Raw genomic sequence first — 19,356 nt, 5'->3', positions numbered from 1 at the left:
GGGTGACGGAGGAACTCACAGGGTTAGCCGTTTCCGGGGAACACAACTGGAGCAAGAATAGACGCACGTATCCGGCCCGGAGGCGGGAGTGGCGTTGCAAGCCGACACTAGAACGGGTACTTAGCGCTACTGGCCCTGGGGGGCGAGGATGCGGGAAGATACCGGCTCTACACGGAGGCTATAAAATCTAGCGAACGTGTTAGGTGTCGCCCAGCCCGCAGCTCTACAAATGTCTGTCAGCGAGGCACCTTGAGCCAGCGCCCAGGATGAAGCAACACTCCTTGTTGAGTGTGCTCGCACCCCGAACGGGCAAGGTACGTCTTGGGACTGGTAAGCCAAGACAATGGCATCCACTATCCAGTGGGCCAACCTCTGCTTGGAGACAGCCTTTCCCTTCTGCTGACCTCCGTAACAGACGAAGAGCTGCTGTGAGGATCTGAAGCTTTGAGTCCGGTCAACGTAAGCGCGAAGAGCGCGGACGGGACATAACAAAGCTAGGGCTGGGTCTGCCTCCTCCGAAGGCAGCGCTTGCAGGTTCACTACCTGGTCCCGGAAGGGAGTGGTAGGAACCTTGGGCACATATCCAGGCCGGGGTCTCAGGACAACGTGAGAGTTGGCCGGCCCGAATTCTAGGCACGATTCGTCGACCGAAAGCGCATGCAGGTCCCCCACCTTCTTGATTGAGGCCAATGCGGTCAGGAGGACTGTCTTCATGGACAGGATTTTTAGCTCGACTGACTGCAAAGGCTCAAATGGAGGACCCTGGAGTGCTCTAAGCACCAGGGCTAAGTCCCAAGAGGGTAACGAGGTAGAACAAGGAGGATTTAGTCTCCTCGCACCTCTGAGGAACCTGACGATTAAGTCGTGCTTACCAACGGATTTACCGTCTACTGCATCGTGATACGCCGCTATTGCAGCGACGTACACTTTGAGGGTGGAGGGTGACAGCCGCCGCTCCAACCCATCCTGCAGGAAGGAAAGCACAACATTAATCGAACACTTCCGGGGGTCTTCCTGGCGGGAAGAGCACCAAACGACGAACAGATTCCACTTCAGAGCATAGAGGCGCCTCGTAGAGGTCTGGACGCGGGTGCCATAGAGTGCCCCGTCCCTGAGAAAGAAGGTCCTTCCTCAGGGGAATCGGCCAGGGAGGGGCTGTCGCGAGGAGTGTAAGTTCGGGGAACCAGGTCCGGTTGGGCCAATAGGGCGCAACTAACAAGACCTGCTCCTCGTCCTCCCTGACCTTGCACAGAGTCTGTGCAAGAAGGCTCACTGGGGGAAACGCATATTTGCGTAGGTCCCGGGGCCAGCTGTGCGCCAGTGCATCTATGCCTAAGGTACCTCCGGTCAGGGAGTAGTACCACTGGCAATGGGTCGAAGCGAACAGGTCTACCTGTGCAACCCCGAAGTGGTCCCATATCAGCTGGACGCTCCGGGGGTGGAGTCGCCATTCGCCCGGAGGTGTCGACTGACGAGAGAGCTCGTCGGCTGTCTGGTTCAGCGCACCTGGGATGTGAATAGCACGAAGTGACCTCACAAACTTCTGACTCCACAGGAGGAGATGGCGGGCGAGCCGGAGCATGCAACGGGAGCGTAGACCACCCTGTCGGTTGATGTACGCAACGGCCACAGTGCTGTCCGAACGGACCAGTACGTGTTTGCCCTGGAGCGGTTTCTTGAACCGGGCCAGGGCAAGCCGTACCGCCAGAAGCTCTAGGCAATTGATATGCCAACGCAGTTGGGGTCCCGTCCACAGACCCGAAACCACGTGCCCGTTGTACGTGGCCCCCCAACCCGTGGATGAGGCATCCGTGAAGACCACAGCATGCCTCGACACCTGTTCTAAGGACATACCGGCCCGGAGAAACGAGGGGTCTGACCACGGGTTGAAGGTTTGGCGACAGTAAGGAGTCACTGGGACCCGGTACTGACCGCTGTGCCACGCCCATCTCGGGACTCGGTCGTGTAACCAGCGTTGAAGCGGCCTCATATGAAGCAATCCGAGCGGCGTTACCGCGGCTGCGGATGCCATATGCCCCAGGAGCCTCTGAAAAAGTTTCAGTGGGGCCGCTGTCCTGCCATTGAACGTATTCAAGCAGTTCAACACTGACCGGACGCGCTCTGGAGTGAGGTGCGCTGTCCGGCTGACCGAATCCAGCTCCATACCGAGATAAGAGATCCTCTGCGCGGGGCAGAGTTTGCTCTTCTCTCGGTTGACCCGAAGTCCCAACAGGCTGAGGTGACTGAGCACCATGTCCCTGTGTTCGCACAACTGCTCTCGAGACTGGGCGAGTATGAGCCAGTCGTCGAGATAGTTGAGTAAGCGAACGCCGCGTTCTCTGAGAGGAACAATGGCTGCCTCGACGACCTTCGTGAAGACGCGAGGCGACAGGGACAGCCCGAAGGGCAAGACTTTGTACTGATATGCCCTCCCCTCGAACGCAAAGCGCAGGAACGGTCTGTGTCGAGGAAGGATAGAGACATGAAAGTACGCGTCCTTCAGGTCGATCGCTGCGAACCAATCTCGGGGACGGATGCATTGGAAAATGCGTTTCTGCGTTAACATTTTGAACGGAAGCTTGTGCAGGGCCCGATTCAGAATGCGCAGGTCCAAGATTGGTCTTAACCCACCCCCATTCTTGGGTACAATGAATTAGGGGCTGTAGAACCCCGACCTCATATCGGCAGGAGGAACCGGCTCGACCGCGCCCTTCGCCAGCAGGACATCGATCTCGGACCGCAAGACATGGGCATCGCTGCTCCGCACGGAGGTGAAGAGGATGCCCCTGTACTTGGGAGGCCGGCGTGCGAATTGAATCGCATAGCCGAGTCTGATGGTACGGATGAGCCAGCGAGACGGCCTGGGGAGACCTAGCCAGGCCCCCAGAGACCGAACTAGCGGGATCAACGGCACCACAGACGTACCCGGGGTGAGGCAGCGAGGTGGAGTATTCAGACCCGACTCGGGAGGCCCGGAGGCGGCCCGGAGTGTTGCCTGAATACTCCAGGTGGGGCAGAGAGTGGGTGAGAAGGCCCGGGGGCGTCCTCGGTGCCCAATCTGCTGCCGCCTGGCGAGGGGTGAGAGGGGAGGAAAGGAGTGGCAAGGCCCGGGGGCGTCGCACACTGCCAACCTGTCCCTCTCTGGGCTCAGGGAGGGAAGAACTGCTCTGAGAATTTGGGTACCGCTGGACTCCGGGGAGCCAGCGGCAGGACCGAAACCAAAAAAATATTCTCCCCCCGGTCCTCCTCCGGGGGAGGGAGGGGTGCGGACACCGTCTCCCCGAGCAATTCCTCTCTCGCTGGGCTGCCCGTTTCAGGGTTGCTTGCCCTTGTGCTTGCTAGCAGGCTCGCGGGACCCTGGACGGGTTGGGCACCTCCCTTGCGCCCGGCCACCTGCTGCCTGGGTGGAGGCGGACGCAGGGTGGCGCCCTCGGCGACAAGCAGATGGAGGTGCTGTGGCCGACGACTGGGTGTAGGCAGCAGCTGGTCGTCGGGGCAGGTTTTTTTTTATTATTTTTTTTTATTATTATTATTTATTTTTTTATTTTTTTTGCCACCTCCGTCTGCTTCTGGGCCACCAAGAACTGCTGGGCGAAGTTCTCGTTGGCTTCGCCGAAGAGGCCAGCCTGACAGACAGGGGCGATGAGGAACCGAACTTCGTCGGGCTCACGCATATCTGCCAGGTTTAGCCCCAGCTTCCTGGACCACTGGTGTGGACATCGCCTGACCCAGGGAGCGTGCAGTGACTTTCGTCACTCCGGAGAGCGAGGTCCATCACCGCACGCAGTTCCTGCATAACCCCTGGGTCGGGACTACCCTCATGCATGCAGGACAGAGGGCAGTGAGAGAGGGAAAAACGTATACAGGTTATGGCCCTTTTGGTGTTCCATATTTTGACACCAAATAGTTCCATGCTGTTAAATTTTTCCAATGCACATCCGGGCAGCCACCCCGGAAAGCATTGCTGACAACTCTGAATCTGATTCAGCATGAGCACACACCATTATAGTGGGAAACTCAGCATTATCATTTCCAGCGCATAACAGCCCTCTCTCCGATGCAGCAATTGACATCTGTCCTCCGCCAGAGCGCCAAATGAAACGCTAGATCCCCTTTTTTTTTTTTTTTTTTTTTTAAAAGGACCAGCAATCCCATCTGTAAGCTACCAGCAGGCATGTGAGACAATGAGCGTGGCCGTCAGACGGCACACGGCGCGCTGAACAATCCAGCCCCTATGAAAGAGCAAGGTGAACAACGCGCCGACGTGGTCATGTTCTCGTGAGAGAACATGAACCACCCACAAACAAAGTCTCAGCACGCTCGTGATGCGATAGAGGAGTGGGGGCCCGAAGAGATGTACTCGGCGGGGAAGCCCCACTGTAATCCTCAGGTCACCAGCGCTTATTAGCCAAAGTAATCCTTTTATGGAGCCCCAGAAAAGAAACTAGATCGGGGAATAAGTGAAGGGACTCAACCCCGTTTGAGGTTCATAGTCTCGACCGCGCATCAGAGCGCCGAGTGACGCGCTGGGTTGCCGTGACAACCCCCGCTATCAGCCGGCGCGAGACGGCACACGGCGCGCTGAACGCTCAGCCTTTACGAGAAAGGTGAGACGAACAAGGCGCCGACGTGACCATGCTCTCCTGAGAGAGCATGGATCACCCACGAAAGCAATCTCACATGTTTATATGCGAGAGAGATCGTGGCCGTCAAATGAGGACAGGAAACAACCGCATCCAGAAACACACGGTTTGAATGACATCTTGAAAAAGACGCAGGGTCAAACCGTGTTGCTCTTTTAGTGACAGAGAGAAGAGAAAACCGCTCCGAACGTGCCGAGGCACACAGGGGAATAGCCGCGGCTTACAGCGGTTTAAAGGTGCAAGCCCGCTGTAAGCACTCAGAGGGAAACGCCCAGCGAACCAACAGTTTCACTTCTGGTCGTGACCACCGCTGTACATCACCGTCACACCGACACAGGAACAGGTAAGCTGATCTTCTCTCGTAATGTCTTGAAACTCGTTCGTAGAACACACTCTTCGCAGGAAGCATGAAAGCTCGGCTCCGAAGTTGAAAGCAATATGCGGTACTTCCACTTCCGTATTTATACCCGCAATGCGGGGCGGCGCGTGGAATGCGTGCACCGCATGCCAATGTCCATTGGCTCGTTTTTAATACACTCGAAGTAGATTGGTCTCTGAAACAGATCCCAATTCGTCGGTCAGTTCCGACGTACGTCGAACGTGACCGACTGAAAGGGAACTGAATGTGTCTTTTCAATAAAGTGTGAGTGAGTCGAACGAAAGGCACGGCAGAAACGCAGCAGAAGTCAGATTTCATTCATCACGAGAGAAGATCTGAGCAGAGCTGAGGTAAGTGCGGCTGTTATTCTCACGCGTGTCCAGTCTGGCGCGTTATCAGATCACATATGGAAGCTAAACTTTCATAGGAATTCATTTAAAAGTTGAATTCGTACCGCTCCGTTATGAATGCCCGAGCCGAGCAGCAGCGGGCGTGCGCATTAACATTCTGTGAGTGTGTTCCCTCCCCTGTGGGCGGTTTGAAAACATGCGGAACTAGCTCCTGTAGTCTAGCCTCTGGCCAAAAAAATTTTTTTTCCGGAAATAAAATGCATAATTCCCTCGTCTCAGGGGGATATGAAGGGGGAAAGTACCATAATTCGAATATCCTACCGGGTTTCCACTGATACAAAGCGTAATGCTAAAACACTGAAGTAACCCTTTAAGAGTGTGACACAGGCTAGAAGATATTGTTGAATAAAGTCGTTATTTTTGTTTGTTTTTGCGCACAAAAATTATTCTTGATGCTTCATAAAATTAAAGTTGAACCAATGGAGTCCCATAGACTATTTTAACAATGTCTTTACTACCTTTCTGGACCCTGAAAGTGGTAATTAAATTGCTGTCTATGGAGGGGTCAAAAATATCTTAATTCGTGTTCCGAAGATGAACGAAGGTCTTACGGGTTAGGAACGACATGAGGATGAGTAATCAATGACAGAATTTTCATTTTTGGGTGAACTAACCCTTTAAGGAGAATAAAAAAAATCTCCCAACTAATGCCATAACCTTGTTTGGTACAGTACATACTTTTTGAGGTTCAAATTAATCTTTAGAATTAAAATTAAAATTAGTCCCAACTATTATATTCAACTGCCATTTATTTTCAGATAATTGTTTGTTTACAACTCAGTTGCACATAATGTAGTTTTCATAAACACTTGGCTTCATGACAAAATTATTCAAACATATATAATTAACAGTAAATAAGCTCCTCTCTACTTTTTTATTTATTATAATTATAGCTAATTAACGAACTGTGAACATTATACAACTTTCTTGAGGTAAATGCAAAGTTATGTTACATTGTTCACAAGCTTTTTTATTGATGTCTTTCCGTGGTTAAAACACTGAGCAAAAACATGAGACATGATACATTTCGGTAAGTTGTACTGTATCTTTCATCATACCTTAATGTTCATGCATGTTTTTTTAAGCCGATTCGACAGTGAAAATCATTTATTTTATTGACCAATACTGATAAAATAGTTTAGAGTGTGGGTGTGTAACGGTTCAGTTTAATTGTAAAAAGGTGATTGTGGTTATATGCTGACCTTCAAGCGCCCTCTTGTGGCAAAGGTTGTGTATGGTAACTTCCGCAGCCTATGACTCGTGTTGAGTTGTGTTCACTTCATTATGTATGCGTCATGGCTGAAGAGCGGCTCGTGCGGTGAAGTCGTGGCCTCATAAGGCTGTAAGTCACTATTATTTGTCACATAAACATGACGTTTAGTAGGTTTAAGATGTTTGACAGTAAATATATAAATCTAGAGATTATTAATGTTGCTAAAAACTAAATGTAAAGTGCAAAGTATGAGCATTAGGTAGCGCCATATGCTAGCGGTCTTTTGTTATGATTATTAGGCTAATTTGGAGTATGTGATGTCAAGCAATTACTTAATTTGTATAATTTACAAATATAATTACCACATGCATATGACAATGTGACGTTTAGTGCATAATGTGTGGATTTTATGTTTCTTTGAATGCCTATTTTGGCAGTAAATAAATACTGCTCAGTGAATATGTACTTTGCACTTTAAATATAAGTTGAGTACTATCTAATTGCTGTATTTTCTGTTTGTTTACAGTTTTTACAATGTTAAAATTAAACGAGATTTGATTCAAACTATTGGAAGATTAAAAGCCATGAACCAACATCTCGCCTGTTCACTGTCTGTCTAGCTGGATAGAGAAGTTACATCTAGTGAGGACAGAACAGTAAAAAAGCCTTGTTATCAGCATACAACGCCTTTCAGAAGCTGTTAACTTCAGTCATCAAGTCATCATGTGGCAGCCATTGGACCCGCAACCCCAACGACTTCCAGGGAGTCACATGCTGAAAGCACAAGAGGAGGTACTGGAAACGAGATCTCGGTGCTCTGCTTCTTCAACGCGGTCTACAAGGTCATCTGCAAGCGTAGCAGCTCTCAAAGCGCGAGCCAAAGCTGAAGCTGTACAAGCGCAGGTGGTCTATGCAGAAGAGGAAGCTGAAGTAATGAAACAACAAGCTGAAATGCAGGCTCAGCTACATATTTTAAAGATAAAGAAAGAAGCAGCCGCTGCAGCAGCAGAAGCAGAGATACTAGAAGCAGCCGCACAGTTTGAAGAACAGCCTTACAACAAAGAACATCTGTGCGACAACCCCGTGGACTCCAAGGAAAAAGTTCAAAATTTCATCGATAGTCAAGTATTCTTGCAAAGCAACCAAGTGCCATCACAGCCTCAAATCTCAATCACGAACCCCTTCTACCAACATGATAACACAAGCGCAGAACCATCACCATCCCCCTACGTTACTCCTGTAACCAAGCAAGAAACCCTGCAACATAGAAAACAACGGCCGTCTATATACATGTCAACACCACATCCTAACATATCACATCCAGTTCTCAATCACCAACACCAGTCATTCAGCTCAACACCCCCAAATCCTCAACAGACATCTACGGTAAATGACATGGCTAAATATCTAATGAGACGTGAACTGGTATCAGCCACTTTGCAAACTTTTGATGATGATCCACAAAATTATCGTAGCTGGAAATCCTCATTTCTGAGTGTCACGAAAGACTTGTCCCTGTCCCCTAAAGAAGAGTTAGATCTGCTTGTAAAATGGCTTGGACCAAAGTCAAACCAACAAGCTAAAAGAATCAGTGCGGCTCAAATCAATGATGTCGCTGAAGCCCTAAACATGATCTGGCAGCGCTTGGAAGAAACCTACGGAGCACCTGAGGTAATTGAACATGCACTCTTTCAAAAGGTTGATAACTTCCCTAAGATTACAGCTAGAGACTCAAGTAAACTAAGGGAGCTAGGAGACCTCTTACTTGAACTACAGCTAGCTAAAGCAGAGGGTTATTCACCTGGGCTAGCCTTTCTAGATACGGCTCGTGGTGTTAATCCCATAGTGGAAAAACTTCCTTACTCCCTACAAGAAAGATGGATCTCACATGCATCCAAATACAAGGTAGATTACAACGCCACATTTCCACCATTTTCTACCTTTTCTAACTTTGTACGGGAGCAAGCACGCATAAGAAATGATCCTAGCTTCTCCTTCCTGTCAGCAGCGCAGTCCAAATTTGACAGACCTGTTAAAAACAGTACTCGCCCTATGATTTCAGTGAAAAAGACAGAAATAGCCCAGAGTAATGAAACAACAGATGTGAGTGAAGATCCAGACAAACAATGTCCTTTGCATAAAAAGCCGCATCCCCTCAGGAAGTGTCGCAGTTTCCGCTGCAAGTCCTTAGAAGAGAGAAAAACATATCTGAAGGACAAAAACATATGCTTCAAGTGTTGTGCGTCAACCAAACATCAAGCCAAAACCTGTCAGATCAAAGTCATCTGTAAAGAATGTGGGAGTGAAAGACACAACTCAGTGCTACATCCAGGCCCACCCCCTCCTACCAGCATCACACCGACAACAGAGGTGAAACAGCATGGCGGGGAGCCTGAGTTCAGCACACCATCAGTCTCAGCTACGGCAATGTGCACAGAGGTATGTGGCGAACAGCGCGGCTCAAGATCTTGTGCTAAAATATGCCTAGCCAAAGTGTATCCAGCAGGTCAGAGGGACAAGGCAATAAACCTCTACGCTGTTATGGACGAACAAAGTAATCAGTCACTTGCCCGCTCTGACTTTTTCGACATCTTTAGTGTTAAAGGAGGCACAGAGGTGTATACCTTAAAAACATGTTCAGGTATCATGGAAGTCAGCGGGAGAAAGGCTAAAGACTTTATTGTCGAGTCTATAGATGGTCACATAAAGGTGCCGCTGCCTCCGATGCTAGAATGTGACATGATACCAGAGGATCGCTCTGAGATCCCCTCGCCTGAAGTCGCCCAATACCACCCACACTTAAAGGTGCTCTCGCACAAGATACATGCCATAGACCCAAATGCACAAATCCTGTTACTCCTGGGCAGAGACATCCTGAGTTTACATAAAGTGAGAGAGCAGTGCAATGGTCCCCATAATGCACCATTCGCCCAGCGCCTTGACCTCGGCTGGGTTATTGTGGGAGATGTCTGTTTGAATGGTGCACACAAACCAAGGTCTGTCGCAACGTACAAAACAAACACATTGCTCAATGGGCGTCCATCGTATCTCAGTCCATGTACCAATGTCCTGCAAGTAAAAGAGAAATCTGTAAGTCAACTAAAAGACACTCAAATCTGCACAGATACTTACCAGGTTATACAAACAGACAATCTCGGAGACACTATCTTCATCAGGAGAGAGGATGATGAAAAATTAGCATCTTCACAACAGGATATGCAATTTCTCACAATAATGCAGAACGAAATGTATCAGGATGAGACCAACAGCTGGGTTGCGCCCCTTCCCTTTGTTACACCCAGACAACGTCTACCAAATAATCGAGATCAGGCTTTAAAAAGACTCAACACACTAAAACGAAGTCTCGTCAAAAAACCTGAGATGAGAGGGCACTTTGTTCAGTTCATGCAAAAAGTCATAGATAACAAGCAAGCAGAAGTTGCACCCCCTTTACAGCTGAATGAAGAGTGTTGGTATCTCCCCATGTTTGGGGTGTACCACCCGCAGAAACCCAAGCAAATCCGTGTGGTTTTTGACTCAAGCGCTAAACATGAGGGCGTAGCACTCAACGACGTCCTGTTAAGCGGCCCAGATCTCAACAACGCTTTGCTAGGGGTTCTAATCAGATTCCGCAGAGAGCCCATCGCAATAACAGCAGATGTGGAACAAATGTTCTACTGTTTCACAGTGAGGGAAGACCATCGCAATTTCCTGCGATTTCTCTGGTTTAAAGACAATGATGTCACAAAAGAGATCATTGAGTATCGCATGAAAGTCCATGTTTTTGGAAATCGTCCGTCTCCCTCTGTTGCAATCTACGGGCTCCACAAGGCAGCTGAAGCCAGTTCGAAAGAATATGGTAAGGACGCAGAGCATTTTGTCACCAGAAACTTTTACGTAGACGACGGTCTAACCTCACTCCCGACTGAATTTGAAGCAATTACTCTCCTGCAAAAAACACAAAAAATGTTAGCTGAGTCAAATCTGCGTTTACACAAAATTGCTTCAAACAGCAGCAAGGTCATGGAGGCGTTCCCAGCAAATGACTTGGCAAAAGACATCAAAAGCCTTGACTTAGACACTGACCCATTACCTGTGCAAAGAAGCTTAGGCATCAGCTGGAGTCTTGAATCGGATACTTTCACATTTCAAGTCTCTAAAGAACAAAAACCATTCACCAAAAGAGGCGTGCTATCCACTGTTAATAGTTTGTACGACCCCTTAGGTTTTGTAGCGCCTATAACTGTACAGGGAAAAGCACTCATAAGAGAACTAACCTCTGAACCATGTGACTGGGATGATCCCCTATCGCCAGCCAAAGAAAGACTATGGTCTGCATGGAGAGACTCTCTTCTCGAGTTGGAGCACATACACATTCCCAGACCATACGTACCATTGTCTCTTTCCTCAACACAACACAGAGAGCTTTGTGTCTTCAGTGATGCCTCATCCACAGCAATAGCAGCTGTCGCCTACTTGCGAGTTGTCAATGAGCAGGGACAGCCCCTCACCGGATTTGTCATGGGCAAAGCCAAACTAGCACCAAAACCAGCTCACACAATTCCAAGGCTGGAGCTATGCGCCGCTGTCCTTGCTACAGAAATGGCAGAGCTTATATGCCAAGAAATCGACCTTGAGCTTCATGCTGTGAAGTACTACACGGATAGTAAGATTGTACTAGGTTACATCTACAACACGTCAAGAAGATTTTATGTCTATGTATCGAACAGAGTCTGTAGAATCAGAAAATCTTCAGTACCAACACAGTGGCATCATGTCTCATCAGAAAACAACTCAGCGGACATTGCTACTCGCCCAATAGCAGCACTTCTACTGCCACGAACATACTGGTTCACCGGACCCCCATTCTTGTCTAAGGAACGGCCTCAGTGTTCATCTACAGCAGATACAAATGAATTCGAGCTAATAGAACCAGAGCATGATTCAGAGATTCGACCAGACGTGAATGTCTATGCAACTAAAGCCAGCATCGAACCTCTCAGTTCACACCGGTTCGAACGATTCTCAACATGGAAACATCTCATACGAGGTATGGCAAAACTCATTTCTCTAGCTAGAAACAAGTCCAAAGCTTCAGATCAAAACACTACAAATCCTCAAACTCAAGCTAAACTTACAGTAATCTCAAGCGTCCAACAACATGTATTCAAAGAGGACATTAAGAAACTGCAGAAAGGGGAACGAATCCCAAAAACAAGCTCCTTGTGGACTCTAAACCCTTTCATAGACTCAGATGGACTGTTAAGGGTTGGGGGTCGGACGTCTCTAGCCAACCTCCCATATGACGAAAAGCACCCTCTGATTCTCCCTAAAAAACATCATGTGTCAACTCTGCTTGTGAGACATTACCACCAAGGTGTCGCTCACCAAGGTCGTCACCTCACTGAAGGAGCGCTGAGATCTGCTGGTGTTTGGATAATTGGAGGCAGGAAGCTAGTCTCAAGTGTAATCTATCAGTGTGTCACTTGTCGTAGGCTTAGAGGAAAACCTGTTGAACAAAAAATGGCCAACCTACCAGAAGATCGACTCACCATGGAAGCCCCATTCACTAGGGTAGGCTTAGATGTTTTTGGGCCCTGGAGTATAGTCACTCGCAAGACTAGGGGTGGGGCTGCAGAAAGCAAACGCTGGGCAGTTTTATTTAGTTGCTTAGGGACTCGTGCAGTTCACATAGAAGTAATTGAATCCATGTCCACCTCATGCTTTATTAATGCACTGAGAAGGTTTTTTGCAGTTAGAGGCCCTTCCAAAGTTCTCAGATCAGACCGTGGCACCAACTTTATTGGAGCCTGTAAGGAGCTGAAAATCAGTACAGATAACCCTGAGATCCAAGACTACCTCAGCAACGAAGGCTGTACATGGACATTCAACACGCCTCACTCATCACATATGGGTGGATCATGGGAAAGAATGATTGGCATCGCCCGCCGCATTCTAGACGCCATGTTACTGCAGTCAGGTCCAACTCGCCTTACCCATGAGGTCCTCACAACACTAATGGCAGAAGTCATGGCAATCATTAATGCTCGTCCATTGGTTCCCATAAGTGCTGATTCAGACTCACCAACTATTTTGACACCGTCTATGCTTCTAACTCCAAAGGCAGGGGTTGTTCCCGCTCCTGAAGGGACATTTGACATAAAAGACATGTATAAAAAGCAATGGCAACATGTTCAAGGTCTTGCAGATACCTTTTGGAAGCGCTGGAGGCAAGAATATCTGTCAGTGCTTCAGCCAAGAAGAAAATGGACTCATGAGAAAGATAACATTCAAGTTGGGGACGTAGTCTTGCTGAAAGATGACCAAGTTAAACGTAATGAATGGCCCATCGGAATCATTACTAAAAGCATCCCAAGCGAAGACAAGAGGGTCAGAAAAGTGGAAGTTAAAGTTGTGAAGCAAGGAACCTCTCGTGTCTACTTGCGCCCAGTGACTCAACTAATTCTCTTGCTTCCCCAAAGTAGTGGTACAAGGACTGATTAGTATTAAATAGTGGTATAAAAGCATTTATACCAGGCGGGGAGTGTAACGGTTCAGTTTAATTGTAAAAAGGTGATTGTGGTTATATGCTGACCTTCAAGCGCCCTCTTGTGGCAAAGGTTGTGTATGGTAACTTCCGCAGCCTATGACTCGTGTTGAGTTGTGTTCACTTCATTATGTATGCGTCATGGCTGAAGAGCGGCTCGTGCGGTGAAGTCGTGGCCTCATAAGGCTGTAAGTCACTATTATTTGTCACATAAACATGACGTTTAGTAGGTTTAAGATGTTTGACAGTAAATATATAAATCTAGAGATTATTAATGTTGCTAAAAACTAAATGTAAAGTGCAAAGTATGAGCATTAGGTAGCGCCATATGCTAGCGGTCTTTTGTTATGATTATTAGGCTAATTTGGAGTATGTGATGTCAAGCAATTACTTAATTTGTATAATTTACAAATATAATTACCACATGCATATGACAATGTGACGTTTAGTGCATAATGTGTGGATTTTATGTTTCTTTGAATGCCTATTTTGGCAGTAAATAAATACTGCTCAGTGAATATGTACTTTGCACTTTAAATATAAGTTGAGTACTATCTAATTGCTGTATTTTCTGTTTGTTTACAGTTTTTACAATGTTAAAATTAAACGAGATTTGATTCAAACTATTGGAAGATTAAAAGCCATGAACCAACATCTCGCCTGTTCACTGTCTGTCTAGCTGGATAGAGAAGTTACATCTAGTGAGGACAGAACAGGGTGTATACTGATAAAACAATTTGTAAAAAAAAATTATGAAAAATATATCATAAAATTAAATAAATAAATACTATTATATTAGAAAAATGCTAAATAGAAGTGCTTTTAAACTTTTAGACTGCTCTTTATATATGTTTTCACATCAGTATTTTTATTTATCAGTAATATTAATTTATTATATCAATAAATATGATACAAATAACAGTTTAGTCAACTTAAGTCATCTAAGTGTGTGTTTCTGTGACTATAATCCAAAACTATATGTGCTGTTAATGAATTCTTAAGAGGATTGGAAGACAAAAAGTGCATACTGTCTTACGTATGCTTGGGGTGTGTTACATATGCTTGGTTTAATGTCACACACGCTTTGGAAGAAGTGTGAAGAAAGAGAATGTGTGGAGCCGTAATTGTGCGAGCTTTGATGTTACAGCACAGCGAGCTCTTTTAGACGTCTCTCACTGACGTCAGCAGACCACAGTGTGGAATATATAGTGCCTAAATCCGTGATAGTTTTTTTTTCCTCATTTGTTTTTTCCTCTTCACGAGAGCCCAGGAGATAGTGACGTGTGTCATATTTATCATCATAATCAGCTCTTGTAGTTAATGAGGGCAATGATTCAGGTTCAGAACGGCCTCTCTGAAATTCCAGGTCACTGGTCTCAATGGATGTCACATGCGAGAGAGTGTGTGTTTCGTCCTCCATATTGTCTTTAGAGAGTCACAGTGACGTGGAAAGGCAATGTTTAGGGAAAACTGTGTCAGGTGTTATGGGCTAATTGATCATGAGAATTGTATGACATTCAGCCATCACGGGCATGTGTAGGTCCGGGTCTGCATTGAACTCAATGGCTTTATTGGTGTGACAAAATTCTCGTTAATGAGGTGAAATCCAAGAAATCAGCCTCTGCTTTTTGCCCTCCAGACCACTGATACAATATTCTGGGAGAGTCTGTACAGAGAAGCACAGAAGCTCTTTAAAATGGGAGAGGCAAGGCCCCCCTCCTTTGTCTGTGATGCTCAGACTAGACTTGTCTAATGAAGCCAATGTGGCACAAAGCCCTTTATTATTTTCATTGGCTTTAAGTAAGCGAGCAAAGATCACTTAGGCTTTGTGCGTTCCAACAGCACAGGAAAAAAATATAAATTAGAAATAATATTTTCTAACCACAGGACGAGAGGTGCAGTTCCATCTAGGGCTGGGCGATATGGCTAAAAATATGATCAAAAATATTTTTCTTTCTGTATTGATCGATATTGATATTTATCACAATATATAATTTGATAATGCTACCGGCTTGAAGAGTATCCCGACAAGGACTGAAGCCTGGAGAAACCAGAGGGTTCATTAATCAAATTTTTGAATATATTGTATTAGCAAAAATAGACTAACACTTAGTTTTTTTTTTTTTTAACTTATTAAAATAGTGGCATCAAACGGCTCAAATATTTGAAGAGGTAACCTATACAAAAACATTCACTGTTAGGTAAAATACAGTTGCGAAAGCATGACCATCTTTGCTAGGGACACACAGCTTCCCTGCGCATGACGGCCATTGCTCCACATCGCCGCCCTACCGCAGGTGTGTTAAAGGGGTCATCGGATGCAAAATTAACTTTTATATGGTGTTTTTAACCTAGTTTTTTATGGTTTGCATGTAAATGTGTCTTTGAAGTGTGTGGACACAACCACCCTACAATGATAAAAATCCATTCACTCCTTTTTTTAATCCTCTAAAAGCCTGAACACTCCCAATAATCAAGCCGTTTTAATTTTCTGAGCAATATGACCTTGCGGAAGGTTTGAGTACCCTACCACCTCAGGTGGTGGCTACAATCACTTCAGCCACAGCCTTGTCCACAAGACACGCCTATGCTCTGAAGTGGAACTTCTTCATCGCCTGGTGTTCTTCTCGCCGAGAAGACCCCAGAAAATGCCAGATCGGGTCGGTGCTCTCCTTCCTCCAGGAAGGGTTGGAACAAAGGCTGTCTCCTTCCACCCTTAAGGTTTACGTGGCTGCGATCTCTTGGGACCTTGCAGTAGTTCTATCTGCTCTGTAGAGGGCGCCCTTCGAGCCATTGCATTCAGTAGAGCTTAAGTACCTCTCAGTGAAGACGGCACTCTTGATTGCTCTGGCCTCCATCAAGAGAATAGGGGACCTGCAGGCTTTTTCGGTCGACGAAGCGAGCCTGGAGTTTGGGCCGGCTAACTCTTGGGCCTGGATATGTGCCCAAGGTTCCCACCACTCCTTTTAGAGATCAGGTGGTGAACCTGCAAGCACTGCCCCTGGAGGGGGCATACCCAGCCTTGGCATTGCTCTGTCCAGTACGTGCTCTCCACACTTACGTAGATAGGACTTGGTGTTTCAGGATCTCAGACCAGCTTTTTGTCTGTTACGGAGGGCAGCAGAAGGGAAAGGTTCTCTCTAAGCAGAGGTTGTCTCACTGGATAGTGGACACCATTGTCTTGGCTTACCAGGTTCAAGGCCTGCCATGCCCCCTAGAGGTGAGGGCACACTCCACCAGAAGTGTGGCTTCCTCTAGGCCTCTAGCGCATGGCACATTCATGAGATTCTATAATCTGTGAGTGGAGCCTATGTCCTCTCATGTACTCACTCCCAGTGGCCAGTAGTAGGACCTGCTCAGTGTCATCGCTTGTTGCGCCATTCCACTCCACGGACTGGATAAGTGCGCTATTCTACTCAGGTGAGTTTCTCCGGGAAGCCCTGGGTTCCTCCAGCACTGTTGACATCAACACCAGAGTGCATGCTCAGTTGGTCAGCCCTCGTGTTAGGCTAGGTGCCTCCATGTGCATGGTTCCCCGCTTGGACAACCCCCACATGTGTACTTCCATGTTAAGCCTCCTCTGAGCATGTGTCGTTCCCTTGACAAGTACACCTTACCACCCCTGGGGTTGAAACATTCCACTAGGCTTGCTGCGATAGTCTGTGTTGACGTGTCACAACACCAGTTACATCACTTTCCCACCGTGGCACCGTCCCCACCTTCGTTTTTTTATAGCTAGTAATAAAATCATTTAGCACAGTTCGAGAACAGACAATTAAAAACTGAACGTGTTGCAATACAGCATGAGACGAACGAGAGTCACAGCACATCAGCAACAGGAGTCAGATTTCATTCATCATGAGAGGCTGACAAGATGATGGTGGAAGATTTTGTTTCAAAGCGAAATGTCAAAGCGCCTATTTATGTGAGTTTGTCATTTTACTGTTTTGTTGTTGCATTTTTCATTAAGAATAATAGTCTAATGAACCCACCATTCAAGCAACCCGCCCAAAAATTGGCACCAATTCTAAACTGAAAGTACAATGGGCAAACTGGTGTGTTTTCAGTTCATTCCTATGGAAGATTTTCATTGAAAACACTCTTACTTCTCCTCCCCGCCAGAGCAGCCATGGCCATTTTACTTTCGGTTTAGAATTAGAGATATAAAAGCCCCTGCCGGTGATAACGGTATTACCAGTGTTGTCACGTGTCGATTAACCGATGGGAAAATTTCCTCACTGTCACATCCCTACATTCCACCCTACGGGCTGGATACTTCAGAGTTTTTCCATATGCATCTCGTCCTCGGGTCATATGTGTATCCTAAGTCCTCCCTGCGGGTAGGTGCTGCTATCCAGTGTACCTTGGTATTTTTGCATTTAGCCTGGCCCTTCACTCGTGCCAGTCTTACGACAGGGAGCTGGGGCTTGCGCAGGACACTGGAAGATAGCCGCAGGCAGCTTGGACTCTCCCTGCGTGAACTTTCCAGCCCGCATCAGATCGGGGTCTGAGGGGCTCATCGCTGGGCGCTGGAAGTGGTAGTAACTATGGCGTTTTCCATAGGGGATCCCAATTCGTCGGTACGTCCGACGTACGTCGAACGTGACCGACTGAATGGGAACGTCTCGGTTGCGTATGGTAACCCTCGTTCCCTGAAGGAGGGAACGGAGACGTACGTCCCGTCGCCACAGTTGCTGTACCATCACTGCAGGTTGAGCCATTACGTGTGGCTCCTCAGTGAAAAACAGCGTGCATTCGCTCTCGCTTCCTGTTTATACCCGCGGCGCGGGGCGGGGTGCGAGATGCAAATCTCGCACGCCAATTGTCCATTGGCCGGTTCTAGATAGCTCGAAGCTGATAGGGGCTCTCTGAAGTGATCCCAATTCGTCGGTACGTCCGACGTACGTCTCCGTTCCCTCCTTCAGGGAACGAGGGTTACCATACGTAACCGAGACGATTTACTTATTGTACTACTAGTTTATCATGAGTATAATTGTAATGTTTGAAACGGATGTCATAACAAAATTCAGTAGACCAGGAAGATTTTGAAACAAGCTGTTCATTCATAAATCTGTTAGATCTTATACCTTCCTGCTGTGGAAATACAAACTGGAAGAAAGAAGACAATGAGCGCAGGGCTGAAAAGGGATGGGGCTACATGCGGTCTGTATGTGGATTCTGTTTGTTGTCCATCTATGCTGTGCAGACTAAATGCTCAGCTGCATAAACATTTTCATAAAACAGTAAAGTACATGATGCATAACAAACCAAATGTGTAATGCTACTTAAATATGTCTTATTTTAGTTATGAATGATCCTCATTTTTATTCAATAGTTTTGTTACATGGTCACTGGTTTGGTTTTGGTTTTGCTATATGGACTGTATATTTTCATTTTCATGCAGATTTTTATTCGCATTTGACATTAAAGTTTACGAGGACACATGAATAATAATAATAAAAAGATGTGAACGCAATATTCCATAAAAAAAGGAATTGTCAATTTTAATTTCATAGTGACTTCACCCAAAACAGGAGGGCTACTTATGGTGATCAAAGACATAACACTTCATACAATACAGATTATTTCAAAGCAGCTTCACGGTAATAAACCGGAAAATAACAGTGTTAACATTACAAAATTATAATAAGTATAACTACAACTAATTAAATTTCAGCTGTAAAGCAGGTCTACTGAGGACAATAGTGTCATTATTCAGCTCGATGTTGATTCAATTTAGTTCAGTAACAGTGTTAATTTTGTGCAAAGTTTCACACTGTCCCTGTTTCCAAAGCTCATTGCAGTTGCTAGGGTATTCTTGGTGGTTGCTAGGCACTGAAGGCAGATGCTTACTGGCCTTAGTCTGCAGAACCCAATCCCAAGAATAAGAAAAATGATCCAATCATATTGATTGTGACGAATATTTAAAATCAAATAATTTTTTGGTTCAGGAATGGAAGATTTCATACTTTGCAAATGCTGAAGCTGTCCTAGATCAGTTTAATGACGGTGGGCCGACAGAGATGAATGTGGCGTCTCCCCCTGTGCTCTGCTACTGTGTGCACCTTCCGCTCATATTCTCTTTACAGCACTGCTCACGCAACACTATAACGCTGCCCTAACGTCACTCTAATCTCAATATGCATCAGCGATACGTCAGTGAA

The sequence above is a fragment of the Gobio gobio genome, assembly GCF_949357685.1.
Source record: "Gobio gobio genome assembly, chromosome: 18".
Lineage (NCBI taxonomy): Eukaryota > Metazoa > Chordata > Actinopteri > Cypriniformes > Gobionidae > Gobio > Gobio gobio.
The sequence above is the reverse complement of the archived record's forward strand: the minus strand, read 5'-3'. Positions refer to the sequence as shown.